The sequence below is a fragment of the Lonchura striata genome, chromosome 6 (assembly GCF_050655825.1).
Source record: "Lonchura striata isolate lonStrDom1 chromosome 6, ASM5065582v1, whole genome shotgun sequence".
NCBI lineage: Eukaryota > Metazoa > Chordata > Aves > Passeriformes > Estrildidae > Lonchura > Lonchura striata.
In genome coordinates, this window is record NC_140708.1 from 32,140,001 (window position 1) to 32,160,624 (window position 20,624).

General features: G+C 35.9%; 1 protein-coding gene across 11 annotated transcripts in view; it reads left to right on the forward strand.

Annotated features, from left to right (window-relative positions):
- The window catches only part of VTI1A (vesicle transport through interaction with t-SNAREs 1A), a 266,161-nt gene that overhangs the window by 62,127 nt on the left and 183,410 nt on the right, over positions 1 to 20,624 (forward strand). The window lies entirely within an intron of this gene.

Consider the following 20,624-nt stretch of genomic DNA (forward strand, 5'->3'; position numbering starts at 1 on the left):
AAATAAATGGTATTACTAAAGTGCCAACATTTTAATTATTCTGTGCTTAGTGCTGTGTACAATAAGGAAATGGATGTATGGAACATACAGTGCAGAATTTGGAGGGGACAGGGAGCGTTAATTCTTTTGTGCCAGACGTTGGCACATTATATAGACAGACATATGATAGCAATTAAATTTGCTTTCCTGCAGATTTTCTAAAAATGGTCAATAACTTGTTTTTAGAAGGACTATTTTAAACTTGTCAAAAATGGTTCCTGATCTGCTTTACTTGAGCCTGGATCTTTCACAAAGAGCAGTATATAAAAATTCAGACTGATCCTTTTGTGGAGGTAGTATCTTATATCCTTTTTTACTCCATGTGGAATTTGTTTCATGGAGATGATGATCATGTTAACTCTGGTTGCATATCTCCATGGTGATTTCTGAGAAATATGGTTGGAGTGCAAATGTATATTTATATGGAAACGGTGTCTTTCAGTGTCAAAACCAGGTGAAACTGCACAGAATTCCACAGAGTCACTAATTCACCCCATCTTTGTGTCTGTCTCTACTTTTTATCTCGTGCACAGAGTGAAAGAGAAAGAGGTGTATAATTCTTGTTCCCCAAACTCTGTAAAGACTAGTAGTAGAGTGATATTATGTGACTTCTTAATATTAAATAATTTTGAGATGATGATTTAGGAAATATTGACTTCATTGTAATATAGATTTTTTTCCACAGATTTTTATATAAACTGATTAATTATTTTAATCCTGGCATAGACCACAATCATTCTAGGTATAAGAGAATTTAGGTTAATCCAGTGCAACAAAAGAACTTACTTTTGGAATTAATTTTGGTTGCTCTGTGTTGAGGTCTCCCAATAAAATAAAATAAAACATTTTCAGTTCTTCTTTGAGCAGACTCCTCAGACCATGTCTTGCCTTCTTTATTACTTCTATTGCATAAAGAGCTTCTCTACACAGCACTGGTGAGGCCACTTCTGTAGTGCTGTTTCTACATCTGGGCTCCCCTGTACAAGAAAGGCATTGACTTAACTGGAGTGAGTCCAGGAAAGGACCATGAACAGAAATCAGAGACTGGAGCATCTTTCATGTGAGGAAAGGCTGAGAAAGCAAACAGTGTTCAGTGTGGAGAAGGGAAGGCTCTGGGGGACTTTATCAGTGTGTACAAATAGCTGATGGGTTGGAATGAAGAAGAGCGAGCCAGACTCTGTGATATCCAGTGACAGGACAAGATGCACAATTTATAACCTGAGAAATTCCATCAGAACATGATAATTTTTTACTGTGGTAATGGTCAAATGGTGAAATAGGTAGATCAGAGTGATTGTCAACTCTTCATCTCAGAAGATACTCAAAATGCAGATAGGTAAGCACAGTCTTGACTCTGGGCGACCCTAGGGCAGAGTGTTGGACAAGGTGATTTCAAGAAGTCCCTTCCCACCTCAGCTATTCTGTGATTCTGTGAGGTGGATGTGACAACCCTTAAGTATCTATTCTACTTTATTTATGTGGTGTCTTTTTGCAATTATGGGTATGTGTGTTGCATGCTGTAATAAAGGTGGATGATTTTCACCTCTGGAATAAGTCACATTTGGATCTTTTTTATTACCTTAATCAGCAAAAATACATATACTATTTTAACCTGCCCCTGTGATCATCTAGGGATTAATCTGACATCACATAACTAATTTTATGCAATTTCACATTACAATTCCTGAAACTTACCATGATAAATTAGAAGCTTTTTTCCTGTTTGTATCTCTAAATTGATAAGCCCTTTCATCTTATGTACAGTTGTTCATACAAGCTGAGATCTGTTGGAAGGTCTGACTTCCTTCTTTGAGCGATGTCATTGATTCATGGCTTCAGTGGTGTCTGAACAGGATGCCACTTATGTCACCATCTCTGAGGCAATCCAGCACTGTCAAGCTTTCATAGTTTGTCTGCTGTCATTTGTTGATGCTGAGGATGTTTAAATCCATTCAGAAACCTCCTGAAGGACTACACAAAGCCTTTAGTATCTGGCAACCGGTTCTGGAGTACTCAAGGCCCACTGTAAGCAGATGAACTTTATTCTAAACATTTGTAGGGGTATGTTGCAAATTTAGCAGGTGTTTAAGAAGCTGATTTGGTACACCTGGGAGTTAATCAGTGCATTTGCTTTTAAGTTGCCTGAATTTTATGGCAAAAACACGACAGAAGTCTCTCAAGACATAAAGAGAAACCATCAGCTGTTTGAATTGCAAAGGTCTCCATTGTTTGTACCAAGTAGGGGAAGTTTTTAATAATGGTTGATAACACTACAAAGTGCACTCATCTGCTTTTTAAATTCAAAACACTGTTTTAAAGAATAAGTCTTCTTCTTATTTTTCTGGGTATGTTATAAACTGCTTTGCTTGTGAGAAAGTCTAGTTTACAGCCTTGTAAGTAGGCATTTCCAACACCACACATTATTTGTAGTTCTGCAACTCAATTTTCTTAACTTCAGGCCACTTAGTCTGACCATATAGCCTCAGAATATGAGAAAGATTTTAAGAATGCATGAAAATTTCTGTTTTCAGGCAAAAAGACTGCTCACCAAATTAATCCTGATTAATCACAAAATTCTACCTGGTTTTGAGGGGGCTTAATTCTCTTCCCCATGTTAAGATTTCCACAATATCAAAAGGAATTCTATAACTTTATTTTGTCAGCAGAATGTAGCATAATAAGGTATACTCTTCTTTGTTGAGTCTTAGATATGTTTGCTCAGACAGAAATATTTTGAATGAGGAATAGTTTAAAATGCTTCATTCATCCTCAGTGATAAAATTGGCATAGAAATGTGAAATACTGTCAAGGAGAAGAACAACACACCTTGTTGCAGAGGACCATTGTGCTCTGCAGTTGAGTTGTTTTCACTAAGTTCTTCTCAAGTGCCAGATATTTTCCAGAAAAAAAAGTGGTGTTTATATAATGGTGGTGGTTTATATAATGTAGTTTTACCTTGTCTCAGGACAACGTAAGAGAGAGAGTGAGAGATCCAACCATTGAATGCTGTCCAGGATTTCAGGGAAAAACTATGTTGCAAGTATTTACTTTGTTTCCTTCATCACCCTTATGTATTTCTATAGATTTCAGTAATTTGAGAACTGTTGAGCTTGCCTCTATGAGTGATGATTATTGGATATTATGCTGTGGCTCTGAACCTCTCCGAAATAGCTGTGCTACTAGAAGAGCTTGTGGATAATATATCTACTCTTTGTACTTAATCTTTAAAATTTTGTCTTGGCTTCTATTTTTGTACCCTTTTTGTAACAAGCAAACATGGTGTTTTAGAAGTTAAGAAATCAAGGAAGAAGGTTTCCTGCTCCATATACAGAAAATAATTCTGAAACCTGAGATTGCTTAAAATTATTATTTTTTTCAATCCTCCTTACTCATTGGTAATCTCAGCAATATGTAACTCTGCAACAGTTAAAGGAGAAATATCTCTCAGCAAGACATGCAACAGCTTTTTCCACCCTTGTGTGACACGGCTAATTCTTGCTACTAAAGGATCCAAGCAAATTTCAGTTCATTACCTATTGCAATGAACTACCTTCAAACCTCCTTTTCTGGACTGAGCCATAAATACATAATGTAATGCTTTGCTGGCCTATAGGTCAGACCCATCTCAAAGCATTGGCAGCCTACTTGCTGGAAAGCAAATAGGAATCTCTTTAGACAAAGATGAGTGTTTGCTTCTTTATGAAATAATATTAAATATTGTCTTATCTGGATGCAGCACTGAAAGTGCAGTGAACAGATCAGTGAAAGTGTGTTAACAAATGTTTATAAGGTACTTCTGAAGTCAGGAGTCTTCAAGTTCAGGGACTTTAGCATGAGAAGGGAACTGTTTTAACAGTTAACTCCAGGAGGTGTCCTGCCAGATATGAGCAATGGAATTTGATGTACAAGCACATTGTCCACTGCAGTATGCTACAGATTTGGATTTCTCACTCCTTTACTGCTGGAACCATCTGAATCCCCAAGCATCATCCCTGAAGGACCTTCTCCCACCATATTTCACGGGGTGGTTTTGCTGGTCAGGTGTCACAAATCAGATGCACACCAGAACTGTCATAATATATGTGAAACCATTAAAATTAAAATAAGTATATAGACTAAACTCTTTCCATTCCATTATGGTTGCAAGAGCTGGAGTTTACAGGTACAATTGAATTTAAAAGTCTTTGCTCAGCTTAAAAATCTTTAAATGGTTCTAACACCCAATGTTAATTTAACAAAATAACAAATCCTAATGTTCATACATATTGCATTAGACTAGTGGAAAGTTTGCTGTTTCTCCTATGTTGTAATTCTGTATGCTTAGTAATTTACTCAAATTAGTTAATATCACTTGAACTTTCATGCCCCTGTTCTGTCTTCAGGTGCATGCATATTCTAATTACATTTGAGCTCCAAATAACTAAGAGTATGGAAATGGAAACCAAGTTTTGAAAATCAGGACCTTGCTTCTAGTGCCCCTTGCTTTAAATAAAAGAGGCTATTCCTGTCCTAGATATTTACACTTAATATCTACCTATTTCATCTCTAATGAATTATTCATACATGTATATGTGAATACTGTGTGTAAAACCTTTCATTAGAGAAAGAGGGCTTTTGAGTTCTGGAGCATATACCAATATCTCCTCCTCAGGTGTTTCTTTGATATGCCAGAACATCTTTCTACTGAAATCTTAATCCAAAGTTTCTGTAGTGAAATGAGTTTTTATGCAATTTCCAGTCACCATCAGAGAGAGCTTTTTCATGATCCCTGTTTCTTCTGCTAGCAGCAGTATTTCATGTTTCATATATAATTTTTTTTCTTTTCTGGCTGATTTCTATTAAAATCTGTTTATTGTTTCAAAAATTCATTTTGAAGTGGCATATTGCATTCCTACATCTCTAAGCCCTCTGCCCTTCTTCATAGTCTGGGCTTTAAAGTGGTGAGGAGGAAGAAATAGGGAGAGATTTTTGTTTCTGGGGATGTCAGGCCTCAGGAGTACCCCAGCTGCACGGTCATGGGGGGGGAATCGTGTTTGGGTTGTGCTGCTGCTTTGTAAGGAACAGTCAGAAGCAGCATTGAGAGGGCACAGAGAGCCCAAACTCCTCAGTTTCCATTCCTTAGTGCTTTAGCACGCAGTTGATACCAGGGAAGGGATTTTTACACATTCAGTTTGAATATTTCCTGCTGGTTCCGTGCTTGTCCAGTCACTGAGCTGCTCCCTACGGCCACCTCCTCCCTCCCTCTCACCATCCTTCTCAGCTCTGACCTTCCCAATTCTAACTCTTTAATACCCTTTCTCTCTATTCAGATACTCCTTTGCATATTAATTCAAATTCTGGCACCATCCCAATTTTCCTTAGCTCTGGGATTGATTTGATTCAGCAGCAGTATGGGCCTTGCACCTTTGTGGTCATGAAAAGTTTATCCAGTAACTCACTCAGCATTGTCTAGTGGTTTTCAAAGTCTGTTCCCTCTGCTCCTTGGCCCTCTGCATTTCCATCTGTTGTTACAAATGCAGGATATAGATTATTTTGGTATTTTCTTATATTTTTAAATACATAAAGTACTTACCATAAAATAAGGAAATTGTGCATTTTCATTAATTGAGAGTACTGCCCTCTAACTGCTACCAAAGAAAACCTTTTCCGGCTAATTTTTTTGAAGAAATGAGGAAGTACTTTATAGAGTTGCAAGACTATTTCTGTTAAAAGATTATCTTTTGATATTCATCACCTTTCAACTGGATTTCCAATAAAAAAGAAGGCTTATCTTTCACCTCACTAGGTTTGGGATTATATCATTAATGCAGCAAATAAGGAATGTCAAATCTGTTGAGTAGTACAGATTTGCTAAGTTACAGTAGGAAAAAATCCAAATTTGACCTTTTTGCCCACTGTTTTGAAAGAAGTCACAGGTTATTTTACATGTGCAGGAATTCATTATTGTACCACACATCATGGGACAACTTAACTTCAGCTTTGTTAGGAACTTGCATCCAGTTGAAGTTTGCATAAGACTGATTTTTGGATGAGCAAACATCCAAACAATGAGCAAACATTGCAATAACCTTATAAAGCTGCATTATTAAATGTAATAGAGACGTAGTTTTGTGAATTTTTATTCCATGCTAGAATGATGAAAACTTCTTTTCAGTTATCAGAAACTTTAGGTACTTCCCCTGTGTATGCCAGACAAATAATCACACAGGCTAAAATCTGTAAGTTTTCACAAATACCTTGCATTTGTTACAGAGTACCTGTGAATAATATTAATATCTGAATTATAAGCTGAACTCAGAAGATAACATTAAAGTATTATTTTACAGGCCCTCTATTGGACCACCTCTACTGTGTAGACTGTTATATAGGAAAAAACATCTAACTGAATCAGAGAAAACAGTATTTCAGCATTATTTTTTATTGTGCTGACCCTCTTTCTTTAATGTATTTATTCACATAAGATGGTGTTTATTGATCAGTGTATTCATTGTAGCTTATTTCTAAGTCTGTAGTAAAGCTTTTGAAGACTTTTTTTGTCCTAATAAGAATGTGAGGATTTCAGGTCAAGGTATTTGGCTAGTTTTTGGTCTGAACTTAGGCTACCTGCTTCTTTCAATTTTGAAATTATTTAGCCTCAGGGAGCTTTCCCTTCTGTGATAAGATTTCAGAGTTTATTGTCTGGTTCTGAGCAAGTAAGGCAAATAAAAGAAAGAAGAATAAAAAAAAATATCTATTTTTTGAGCAGTATATGCTGTTTCTAGCAGTATGAATAAACTCTCCAAACCACCTTGGTTTGAGAAAGAGAGAATGGAAAAAGCCACCAGTTGTCTGTCCTCCATATATATGTTTATATTCTCTTTTGTTATCTGTTAACACTCTCAGCAACTGTGCTTAGGTGTCTCCAAGAGATGTCAGAATTTCATCTAGTATAGCTTGTCCCATTTCAACAGGTGGGCAAAAAATTTCAAGTCAAGCCCATAGCAAGTAAGTGTTCAACTTGTATAGGCCTGAGAAGATCTCTTCATCAGGTTGCATATTCTCCCTGAGGAAAATGAGTTTTAGGAAACTTGTCTGAAAAGTTTCAGGTGGGAACTGTTGGTTCATCTTTAATGAGTAGACCTCAAATTCTGATACATTGTCCCTAAACACTGTTCTCATTTACACATGATTTATTCTCTCCCTCCCATCCCATCTACCCTAGCACTCCTTTTGAACTTTCACCAAGTGAAAGGAATTGATTCCAAGTGATACTGAGTTGGCAGTGACAGTCAGTCTGCTGCAACTTTTGAAAGAGCACAGCTGAATGGAATTGCAAGTCCACCTTTTGACCTTCAAATATATTAATATACTGCTAATTTAATGACTTAATTTGGTGAGTTCATTCTCCACAGAACATCAGCTGTATATTTCATTAAAAAGACAGACTTTGGTGAATTGGAATTTCTGGTATTTAAATAAACAACCTGATTTTCAATAGTTTTTAACAGATTTTTTGCTAAAAGGACACGGCTGAATTTGCACAGCATGAGGTCTTGCTTGGCAAACACTTTTTATTTTACAACTTGCATCAAGAAGAAAAGTTGATGAGCTTAGACTTGACAAAGCTCACCTGTGTTTTGCAGATTTTTTTTTAATATTTCTTGTTTGAAGCTTTCTACCTCTGCTTCCTGATAGACTAACATTGTTTTCCTCCCAATGCACTAAAGAATGAAGTTTAACATTAAAAAAATATTTCTATACTAATCATGCTTTTCTATATAAAGCCAGTATTAAAAGGATTTTCATGGTAGAACATCTTTCAAGCACAGTATTTTGCCCTTTTAAATCTTAGGACTGAAGAGTTACAGTTACTTTTTTTTTTGGTGAAAATATAGGGGGCAGGGAAGGGAAGCCCAGGCTACTGTCCTGAACCAGGACATACAAGCACAGAACTGAATAATATTGCTCTATCATAGTATGGAATGATGGGAGAGCACCCTATCTGGGTATTTCTTCATACAGTTAAAGTCACACCATACTACTTTATAATAATGGTTTTATTATACTGCTGATAGAATTTATTTTGTCCTGTAATTACTGACACTTCTGGCCCAAAAAGTTATCCATGTGTTGCATGAGCAAGCAGTCAGGTTTGAGAAGTGCTGAACATTGTGGAACCTTAGTCCAGTTACAGTTGAAATGTCAGCTTGTGTAATGTGTGTCAGATGAGGACATAACCTCTAATTTGTGCAAGTACTGCTGACCATCTAAGTCTCTATTTTTAAATCAAAACTTAGACTCAGGAGTTCCATGTTGGAAGCTGTTTACTGACCTGGCTTGATTTCATCCTATCAGTGTGAGTGGCACTGCTGATCTGCAGTACCACTCATCTCTCTGAACTGGCAGTGTGAACCAGCACTGGGATTTTCTTTGAGCTGTTACAGTCTTATTTTGAGACACTACTTTTGCTTATTGGCTACTAGGTGTTGTGAGGAGCTGTAGACCGACAAAATTGCAGTTCATGGTTTTGAGAATACAAATTAATTCTTTTACATCAGTCACAGGCCACTTATGCACATATGTTATGTTCTTGCTTCTCTATTTTTTCTTGGCTCAAGAGAACCTTGTTTTCTTCCATAATTTTGTGTCCATTACATATTTTGCAAACTTTTTCCATTTTTCCATACTCCTAATTCCAAGTATCAGCTGTCTGCCACATTGTGGTTCTTTTTCTGCCAATTTCTCTTTACCTCATCATATTTCACTATCTCCAAAAACATTAATTTTGGTATGGAATTTTATATTCTTGGCCTAATCCTAACAAGTGTAATAAACTGTCATGGTTGTAAACATGCCCAGTTATTGGCAGAGCATAAGTATTTACATATTAAATTGCAAGCGTGTGTGGGCACATGCACATTGATTGACACATTGATGTGCATGCTGGGGAAGAATCAGAACCATAGAAAATGCTGAGTTGGAAGGGATCCATGAGAATCACAGAGTTCATCAAGCCCAACTCCTGGACTGCACAGGACAACCCCCAGAATCACATCCTGTGCCTGAGAGCCTTGTCCAGGGACGTCTTGAACTCTGTCAGACTTGGTGACCACTGCCCCGGGGAGCTGTTCCAGTGCCCAAATGTGGGTCTCAGATTCAGTCAAAGAAAGAAACTGAGAGTTTCTAGCCAGGCAGAAAGCCTGGGAAGGAGCTGGGAAAGAATGTAAATAATTCTTTATCTCTCTTGTTTTTCACATTGTTTATAGTTAAGTTCTACACTGTGCATCAAGCACTCTACACCAATGGTATGAGTTGTTTTCACTTTAGAACCAATGGATTTGGTCCTTGTGGAGCTCTGTATAAAAGAGCAGTGTATTTTGAATAAACCAGTGTTTTACTCTCAGCAGCCTTCTGAATCAGAGTCCTCTCATTCCCGTCCTGCCTCGACAGCGACACCCAAACACCCTCTGGGTGAAGAAACTTTTTCTAATATCAGCTTCAGGCCAGTCTATCACTGGTCACCAGACAAGCTCGCCCTGTTTTTAGTACCTTTCCAAAAAGGTTTGCAAGATAAGAGTTTGTTTCCATGAGGAAGGTCGAGCTCTGACTAATTATCTCCAGCTCAAGTGATCAGGAGTGGATAATTGTTGTGGTTTGCATTTTTGTGAAATAAATTCCTCAATTTATATTGCATATCACACAAAGATAAACATGCTGCAAAGGTAATCTCTTGCATCTACTTAGTTCGTCTCTACTGAGGTAAATTTTTCCATATTTTATGGAGCCTGCGACTCAGTAAAACTGAAATTTTGAAGTGTTCATGTGTTTGAGTTTTGGCTTGTGTTTAGCTCCCTTGTAGCATCTAGAGACCCAACATGCAAAACAGTTGGAATGAGAGTATTGTTTTGGTTTTAATTTTTTATTGTTCACAGGGATGCAATAATTCTGTGTTTTCATTAAAGATGTCTTGAAAGTATTAATCTGATTTTTATAATTGAATGCTTTAGATTCCCATGTGTTGAATGTTTTGGCACTTGCCTACCGTAATAATTTGCTGGAATGCCATCTTGAGAAATTTTCTGAAAATTATTGTATTTGCTTTACTCTGTATGTAAATGTGTTATAGTGCCCTTTTTTTTAGTAGTGAAATGAGGTATAGAAGTGTTAAGAATTAAACATAGAGATCACATTAATTTTTTTCATAATTTTTTTTAATTAACTGCTTTCAATTTTATGATGAGGATATATTTTAAATCCAGTCTATAAACGATGATATTTTCTCAAAGGAGTTTAAAATGGCAAGTCAGAGTATTGCTCAAATGGTAATAATTCAAGGGAAGAGTTTTTTATTGCATACCCATAAAATGTTCTATACAACAAGTATTCTAGCAAAACTTTATAAATATGTCATGAACTAGATTGGGTATTTACTGTGTTTATAACAGAATAATTGTTAATTTTAACATTTTAAGGTTAATCTTTGGAGGAAACATTTAGAAATGCTTATTAAAGCCTGGCATACAGAAATGGAAATGGCATTAAATTTGTGGGATAAATGAATCACTTGTAAATGTAAAATATGCTCAGATAAACTTTGGTGTTTTCCCTATGTTGATGGCAATTTTTTAGTTATTTTACTCAGCTATTAAAACAACAAAATAATTTTTGTCATCTCCTTTTTCCAAGAAAGTTTCTTCAAATTCAAAATTAATATAAATTAAGTCATGAAACAAAAAAGAATATGTCATAACCTATGTAGCTTTTAAAGAAATATATGGAGGTGTGGCATATCCTCCTGACCACCCAGAGGGACAAAACTGAGTTTGAAAGATTTTCTTTTCTTGTGGTGGAAATTTCCATGTTTAACCAGCTATGCAAGAACAGAGAGGGAATGTTTGATTAAGAAAGTAAAAATTGGCTGTAGTTTTTTACTTCTAAACTAAATCAATTGTGTATTTCTGTATGTTTTTAAAGAACAATGCTTATTACTGTACTCCATTTTCCTCATAGATACATGATCATGTCTCTTAAACATTTAAAAACTTAGGCCATTTGTAACAGAATCTTTTATTCATCTGTAATGCTCTGCATAGCACACTTGCACCATTATGTGTACCTTTTGTCTGGGAACTACTATGTTTTGATAACAAATTAGTATTTTAAATATTTGCCTTGTAAATTTATGAAATTTGAAGCAAAATTTTGATACAGGAAGGTAAAAAAATTGAATTAACAATGAAAATAGCTTTATGTGGTCTCCTATTTTACTGACTCTTTGCATACTCAGGCACTCAAACAAAAGTCCTGGTACCAAAAGCCAGATGACCCAGATTTTACTCATTCCTACTAGAGAGCACAGAAGTTGGTGTATTAACAGTTTTAGTTCTATACAATTTGTGGACTATCAGTTTTTCTGTTACAGCTTATTCATGCATAAAATAACATTTTCTGCTTTGCATAATGATAGAAAGTTCCTGAATTGTAAGGTTCTGCAAATGTGATGAATATTATTAAAGTTCTGGAGTATCATTTTTAGCCAATTTAAATGCTTGCCACAATGTGCATCGTTTGTGCTGTAAGTTTAATAGTATCTCTTCACACAATTACAATTCCTTACAAAGCTAATATGCATCTTCCACATTTTGAGATATTATGCTATTGACCATTTGTTGCAGTAGAGATGTAAAAATCCCTGTATGAGCTTGGCATTTCTGAAATATATTACCTTCCCTGTCATTTCCTGTAAGTGTGCTACAGCTTCATTGATATTTGTCAGAGTAATTTATCAGGAGACTAATTGCTCACTTCTAGTTTTTCTTTAGACCTGTTAATGCTTGGGTGACAAACCACAGAAGAAAACTTTGAATGATTTTTACGAGGGCCCAATCCAAAGTTCACTGAAGGCAGCAGGAAAGTTTCTCTTGATTTTGCCTGAGAACACATCAGAAAGTATGGAGAATAACCAAAATCAATCACACCACAACTGTTATTCAGCTGTTATTTTTTAATGAGTTCTAGTTTAGTTTGGTAAAATATGTTGATGCCCCTTGATATTGAGTAGTCTCTAAAATGGTTTAATATTTGCTGTGGGGAAATAGCACAATGAATGACCATTGTGTACTTGGGAGATGTTAAGTTCAGGGCTGAAGATACAGTTCATGAAGACAATACTTCCAGATTTTAAGGTTTTAAGTATTTTAGAGCAGTCTGAAAATGATCCAGGTTGGCTCTGTTCTTAAGTTTTAATGTTTTGGGGAGTTTGTATCCAGTTAAATACAGTGCTTTGTGTCCAAAGATGAAATTTTCCCATATTGTCTATATAATATTTATATAAGGACAGGAAATAGAAGTCAGAATCCAGACATGTTGACCCCTGAGATATAATATTGACCTCAGTGAGTATTAACTTCTTGGATCAATAAATGCTGTTATTGACCTCAAAGAAAAATCAATAGCAGCTTGTTAATTTGCAAACTATGACTGCAAGGAAATGGTACACATTTTGTTCTTCATTATCACCTATTTATATCTATATTTTAATGCTTTCGGTATTGCCACCTAGAGATCATCATGTCAAAACATTTCAATCCCAGCTGTTAAAAGGTTGGGGATACAGACATTATACATTATGGAATAATTGAGGAGCAGTACAGGTTAGTTCCCATATGTCATGAAAATAACCCACTGAGCAATTGTATTTTACCTGTGTTTTTTTTCTTTTTGGGCTAGTCCAGTTAATTTCATTTCATTTTCTCTGGTGTGCTTCATCAAAACATTGCATAAAAATTACTATATTTTACCTGCCAGATTTCTACATGAATAATAAAGGGGATGAAAACCTGACTACTGGAAACAAGGAAACTGAAAGTGATCACTACAAAAAATCATAATTAATATACAGCAGATTTTTCTTATTTACATAAGGATGACAGGTTTCTAGGAAATATGTTCTGAAATGTTACTATGTGACTATATAATGAAGAAGAAAGTTTTAAATGATAAAGTATTGGTGAAGAGGTGTTGTTTTGTATCATAGCAGGTTTTGTATATGAACACTGAAATGTCAGGTTTTACAGAGTTTGAAATGCCTAAAAAATGCCTGTTGCTGAAATTCAAATGTCAACAGTTCTTCTGCATGTATACCACTTTGATATTTTAACTTAGGAACCTCATCAATAGTTTGGTATTACTTTGGCCTTGTTATGCTTTGACTGCCAAAAAATGCGGAGGCTGATTTGGTCTGGCGAGTCGTGTCTTGTTTGCAGAAGAAAAAGTGCAAATCTTTCAGCCTTTTACAATCACTAATTCTGTCTGATACATCTGGAGTGATCTTTGCAAGCTGGTGACTCTGTTTAGAAAACTTTTGCATCATTAAATGACAGTATGAGAAGCATTTGAATGCAAAAATAAGGCCATACTTGCATGTTTACAACTGAAATTGCTGCAATTCTTTTGCCAGTTTGATGGCAATGTGGTTTTGCTCTTTAATATCATGGGCTCTCATTTGTGCATCCATTTAATCCTCTTGAGAGACAGAACCAATGACATTATACTCATTCTGTTGATAGACAAAAGCACAGTAATGTTAAATTTTAAAAAAATGGTGAGAAGGCAGCACCAAGCTAGTTTCATCTCAGAGGTTCAGAAAAATGAGGTCAGTGCAGATGTGGAAAGATGTTTGTGGTTATGATGAGTATCTTTTCTGTCTTATAGAATTCCTGAATGATCAGGAAGGGTGGTATCTTAAAGCCTATGTAGACATCCCAAATAGTAGGATAGGAGCATTTTCCTTGATTCTCTATGATGTTTTGAGTCATGTCTGAGCAATCAATATGTTTGGATCCTTCTGCAAGAGACCAAAACAGAAATGGTGCAGAAAAGTGGCTGATTTGGGGAGGAAGGAAAACTCAAAGTCACACTGCAGAAGTAAAGGGATAATCTCAGTTTTACAGTTTAGGTTTATCTCATTTCAGCCTACAAAGATCGCAGAGCAGCACCCATGTCTTCAAAGTGCCAAATTGTCCATTCCAGCAGATTTTTTAGTAGAACTGGGAACAAAGTCTGGGGCAAGCAGACAAACTGTTGATTGTGAGCCAAATGTAGCTCCCTGACTCTGCAGACCATTTATTTTTCAAGACAGAAGTTACCTACTCTGCTCAGGAACAGAGTGCTGCAGTGGCTGGGTCTCAATGTGACCTCAGGTCTCAGGATTACAGGACATTTCTCATGATGGCTGGCTGGTACCTGGGGAATTTTCTGCTCTGGAATATTGTCTTTAAGGTGTACTGAAGTTAAAGAAAAAGCCTTATGGATTCAAAGTGCCAGTCATCATCTATGAATATCTAGTGCTTTATTTTCTCTTCTGATACTCTCTGTAGTCACTAGAAATGTTTACTTAACTGATGAGAAGTCTTAGGACTGATACCATGTCTAACCCATAGGAGAAGGAAATATAAAGTAATTCACAGTGTTTTAATTTTTTTAAAATCATGTTCAGAATCCAGTTTCTGCAGTACATCAGGAGGAGTTCAGTTTATAATTACAAAATCACTGAATTTAACTTCTTAATAGATGTCACTGATGGCAGACTTACTGATTTCCATAACTGAAATGTTTTGAAATTTTGCACTAATGGTCAGTGGGGCACAAGCTAGAAATGTTATGAGATGTTCTGCTTATCCTCTTTGTGAATGACTTTTACTCTCCACATTTTCCTTTATTAAGGGAATTTTCATTTACTTCCTATTTGGGGAAAAAGTCTCTACATTATTAAAGTATATAAAATATTTGATGCCATAAAATGGATCTATTTTAGTTTGATAAACTAGAAATATCCTGCACTGTGAGGGTCATAGCTTATAATACATACTGTTAGTACTTTTTCATTTTTCTATATTAGGAGATTAGTGAAAAATAAGCTCTATCAATTAAGTTTTATTGCAAAATTATCTTCAGATGTACAGCAGTGAAGATGATATTGAGTGATAACACTAGAGTGGATTTTGTATAAAGCAATTACAACTTGAAAACCACAATCTGAATGAAAATATTGCTTAGGGTTTTTTGTAATCTAGCATTAATACCAAAAAACTCTTCCTTTGCAAAGTGCTTAAATTACCTCTATTAAACACAAGACATTTCTAAGGTGTTCATGTGTGCTATTGACAAAAAAATAGTTATATTTTGTTTCACTACTCATGCTTTGTCAAATCTATAAATATATACGAGTATACAGTTCCACCTCATAAGATGCTTCTTTAGTAATATCATGTTTTCCTAAAATATTAATTTTATATGGATAACAGAGTTCTTAATTTAGCAATTATTTTGTGTAGATGCAATTTGATGCTATGAAATTGTCTGCATTCCTAAAAGCAGTGATTTATCCTGAAAGAAGCAGCAAGCTTTTTTCTTCATGTGATGCAGTACTTATGTTTCTTTGGCATGTTATTCTGGAGTTGAAAGTGCATTGAACTTTGCAAAATGAATTCCAAGAACTTCAGAAGTGAATTATGTAATTCTGCTGATAATGAATTAAATCTATCTGAATGCTCAAGTCATTACTTTCATAGTGTTTAATTCTGCTATCACACCTTCAGTGGGACAGGCATTCCCTCAAAACACATAAAGGAAACTGTTAATTTAGAAAAACACAGCCAATTGTTCAAGAGCTACAGAGCACTTCAGCCCCTTTTCATGACATAGGGAGTGTTGCTTGTGGCATTCACTGCCCATTTTCAAACATCATAGTTCAAAATATTCTACTGAGTACAAAAGAAGTTGCTCTGTAAAACACCCAATTTGTATAAACTGAATAGTACTTTAAGGAGGCTGAAATAATTTCAGAAGTGTATCAGTTGTATGCCATTGTTTCATTATAGATAAATAGTTTGTGTTTCTGACCAAATCTCCAGTGATGCCAGTACGAATCAGGACAATTTAGTCAAGTGATTACAGGTTTCCAACCTTTCAAATTGATCAAATTGAAATAGCCAATTAGGAATTGATTTAAATCAGTTTAGATAAGCTCAGTCTTAGTCCTGGCCCTTGAGGCTTTGGCTACTGAAAGTTCACTTGAAGCTGGACATATACCAGCTCCACAGGCCATCAACTTTATTAGTGTGGAGATAAGCTGATTAGATCTTGTCAATCAAAGGTGCCAATATCTCAATTGAGTGTCTCTCCCAGTCTTTCTCTCCTTCTTTGTTGCCCGCTTCAATGCCTTAAAAAAAAAAAAAAGAGAGAGAGCAAGCAAGAGAGAGATGTGTGTGTGCATCCCCCTGGTTGTCACCAAGCAGGGTGCAAGGGCACTGTGATGATGTGATGACTATATTAAAGAGGACATCAATTTGTTTTAAAGTGTTTTGATTTTTTATGGTGGCATTAAGAGAGAGAACATTGTGGTTGCAGCTTTACTAGAAAGCAAAGAGTTCTAGAAGGGGAAAAAAAAAAAAAAGTGTTCCTTTGAAACCTACCGGGTCTTTGAGTCTTGCTGTGCCAATGGGCGCTTAAGTGCTCCTGTAACTGGCATACTCTGATCCACCACCAGCTTAGGTACTATTCTTCTCTCCAAATTATTCACTTATATAAAATAAAATAATTTGTAGATGTTTAATCCTTGCAGAAATAATTTTAAACATTTGTTAAATATAGCCTGCTTGGGAAATATTTAGTTATGCCAGTAATGAGCATAATGTAACAGTCTGAGAAATTACTGCAGAAACTAAGGCCAGATTAGAAACATATGCACTGACCCTTTCTCTGGAAAAGAAACTATGCATGCACCAGATAAGTTCATGCAGCTATTTGCATCTCTGCTTTGTAGAGGTAAAAAACAGATAAAGAGAACATCAGCTGTAAAAATGGAATAGCACAGTGTTTCGGCTTTAGGCTTCATCATATAGTTAAAGATGGTGTCGAGGAAAACTGGGCTTTTGTTCTTCACATCTGAAGTTTGCTCACACCATGTCACCGTCATACTTCAAATGCAAACAACAGAAGCCTGTCCTTTTCTTCCATCACCCTACACTCACCACCCAATGAAGGCAGGAGCTACAGCACTGCAGAACTACATTGCCACACTGGATTATCTCTTTATCACTTATTCTTCACTCCACTGTATCAATTTTCTGCTAACCAATCAGGCACTCCTCTTAGAAAAGACTGTTTGACTATTTCTTCTAGATAAGTGTATTTATAGCTACTTGGATCCACACAGGCAACTCATGTGCCTCGTCTTGGAGACAGAAGGGAAATTGCTTTCTCCTGCCAGGAGACTTCTAGTTAATGCTGCTGTTTGGGTATATTACAGGGGAAAAAAATATAATAATTGTGTGCAGATCCTAATTATTCAATTGGGTACTGGAGTTCAGGTATAATTCTGGTTTCTGTTGCAATGCAGCACCATTTATTTACACAGAACAGAATCAAGCTCTTCTCTGATCTCACCTTTGTTTCCTGCCATTCTCACCAGCTCCCTGTTCAGGTCGCACATGGAGAGGAATGGCCAACTTTAGCACAAGGAGTAGGTAATACTGAGCTGTTTAAATTATTTGAGTAGTTTTCTTTTGCTCCCCTCCCAGAAAAGATAATAAGTTCCAAGCAGGTTTAGAGAAATTTAAGTGGGAGAAGTTGTAGGGGATAACAGCCTTATTGCCTTGTTGTTGCTAATTAGAAATCCTCTGTGTTTAGATGGGGTTATTGAGCTGTATTTTTTTTTTTCATGTTTAATACACAGTTAACAGCTCTGACACTTCAGCTACAGTCAATCAGAAGCAAATGTTCTTTTAAGAAGTTATTGAAGGAAATCTATCTAACAGAGCACTAGTCAAATAATGTACTTTTTCCCTCTGGCTACTTCCCCTACTGAAATCACTAACTCATTGTTTAAAATCTTATTTTGAAGGCTAAAAAGAAATGTGTTGGAGTTCCAACTTGCCCTTTAATTGATCTGCCTTACCTTCATTAGTCATATTTTTTCACACTGATGTTTGTTGTAATGCAGTCATCTTTGTAAACATATTTCTTTTTCTGATTGTGTGGAACTGCACAGCATAGAACTGAATGATCGGTTGAAAAACATGGTGATAATATTTGATAGAATCTAGTGTTTCAAGATAGGACTGGGTAGTATGATCATGACTTCTGAAATATTAGATGTTATATCTGAATATAGTACATTATTAAAAGTACAGTGTGCTCAACGTGAAGTTATAGATAGATGGAATACATGTTTTGTCTTGACTATCCAAGAGTGTTAAATAACATTTTTTTCTCTTCTTTCATGCAAGTTGCAAGTAGGGAAGCTGAGCTCTGATGGCTGAGTCTAATGTAGTTTCACAGAACCATAAAATTTATTGCAGTGTTTATTTCAGCAGATCCTTCAGTTTAATACTTCTATTCAGCTTAATAGAAGGGCACAGATGTCAGTAAATACAATTTCTAGAAAGATGTGTTGGCCAAATAAGGAGGCATTTTTGGCAAATTTTTACTTCAGGGCTATAACTGCTACTGAAGTTATTTGAAGTTTGCATCATATGTATACTGTGTTTGGGTTGAGTGTGCCTAATGAAAATTATATATGCTTGTAAACATCCTCCCATTGTTATTTAATAAAAGCAAATGTAGAACATTGCCAGAAGGACTTGTATGCTAAAGCTCTCTTTGACAGCAGATTTGTAATGTTCTAATTGAAAGTGCTTAAAACTCATTTAAGGAGCATCTGTAACTTTGAGGCCACCATCTTGAGGGAATGGTTTCAATGTAGTGACTCCAGTTTGGACATAAATAAAAAAAACACTGGCAGTGCTTAGGGTTTTCTTCCTTTGGAGGTTTTATTGTTGAGCAACCAAGACAACCATTTGGTTCATGGCATTGTTACAGCTTGGATGCAAAAGCCTGATAAAAATCATCAGTACACTCTTCTCCATTGTGTTAATTTCTTCTTTTTCTTTTTTTAGAAAAAATTACTTTTTAGTGCTGTTTATTTCCTAAACAGCTAATGAATATGTTTCATTGATACAATGTAAATTATGAAAATATGTAAAGTAAAAAAAATAGGAATTGGAATTAATTACTCTGCGTACCTGGGCTTCATTCTCCAAGTTCCCCAAGCCATCTTCTAGAGATGATATTTACTGGCTACCTCTGTGCTGATTACTGAAATATTTTGCATATATGGCACTGGATGCCCTGTTAGAAGTATCCTCTGTGAGCTACCAAACATGAAAGAAAGATGTTTTACTATTTTAAAAAAAAAAAAAAAGATAAAATCAATATTTCTTTTATGCTCTTCCTTTAGTCCATCTTCAAGCATTAGAGTGCCACAACTATCCATTTTCCCTGTTTACCCTGCAGCTTGCCAGTTTTCTATCCAGGGAGAAACGTAAGTGAATATTGGAAAATAAAATTGTGTTTGCTTAAGCTTCCTGTTCAGAAGACTTTTGATTTTAATGAATTTGACAGAAAATGTAATTCATAAAATGTCCTCACTTTTTACTTTTTAAAATCATATTCTTGAATTGTGAGGTAACACAACTGTTCTTCTTTTAGAACAACATTTGTAAGTCTTTGATCTCTACATTTGGAGAATTCTTATTAGCTTAACACATTCACGTTTAGGAAAAGTCCTACAAGGAGGGAGGATTTTTCTTAAATGGGGGGGAAAAAAGGAAAACAAAAAAGGGAGAGAGAGAGAAAGAGAGAAGAAAAATGTTTTCCTGTTTCTTCCCTGAGGCTGAACTGTTTATCACTCCATCCTTGTTCGATAGAAGTGAATTTTTATAATAAAATTTTCCCTAATCGGGCTCTGTCAGTGAGGTGTCTTATCGTGGGGAGGAAAATGACACCGATCCTATCGAAAAACAGAGACGATGTCACAGTGTCCGCAATCACAGCTACTCAGCCTCCATATCTACCTTCTCCACAAACACCAAGCACTGCTTTTTCATAAGAACATCAAAACCTAGCGAAGTCATTAAAATTGCACCCGCGTAGAGTTGCAGGGATCAGCCGCACTAGCGCAAAATGGGATGTGGGAAAACAGACTCTCTAAATGTGCTAATTCCATTGTCACGTGTTTACGGCTTAATTTTAATCAGTTAAAAAAGCCACACATTGCAATAAATTGGCATTATCTTCTGTGACACCAGAGGACACAGTTGGTTCAAGGATTTAGAGGGTCGCTGGCAACAGTATATAGTGTTACAGACAAAGTATTTTTACGCTTGAACTACGGTAGCTAAGGTGCAATCCCCAGTTAAGACTGCAAACAAAGACTATAACCCACACAGTACTAAGTTCAACATGCAGACCACCTTCAGCCTGGAGACACTGTAGAATGCTAAACTGAATAGTGCTGAAGAACATTTTCTAATTTAATGGTTAAAAGTAATTTGCTGGCCAGTATAATTGAGGTTGCAGTTCAGTAGCGTTCTCTTATGTGTCCTGTACCATAATGAAGAAAGATCTGTTGGAAAAATCCCTTTGCTTTATTTACATTCAGTTTCTAATCTGATGGTGCTTGTTTACAATGTGCCGTTAGATTTCTTCCTCAAAACTATGCGTTGCATTTTCTGTTCTTCTACTCACAAAATGTAGGTAAATCA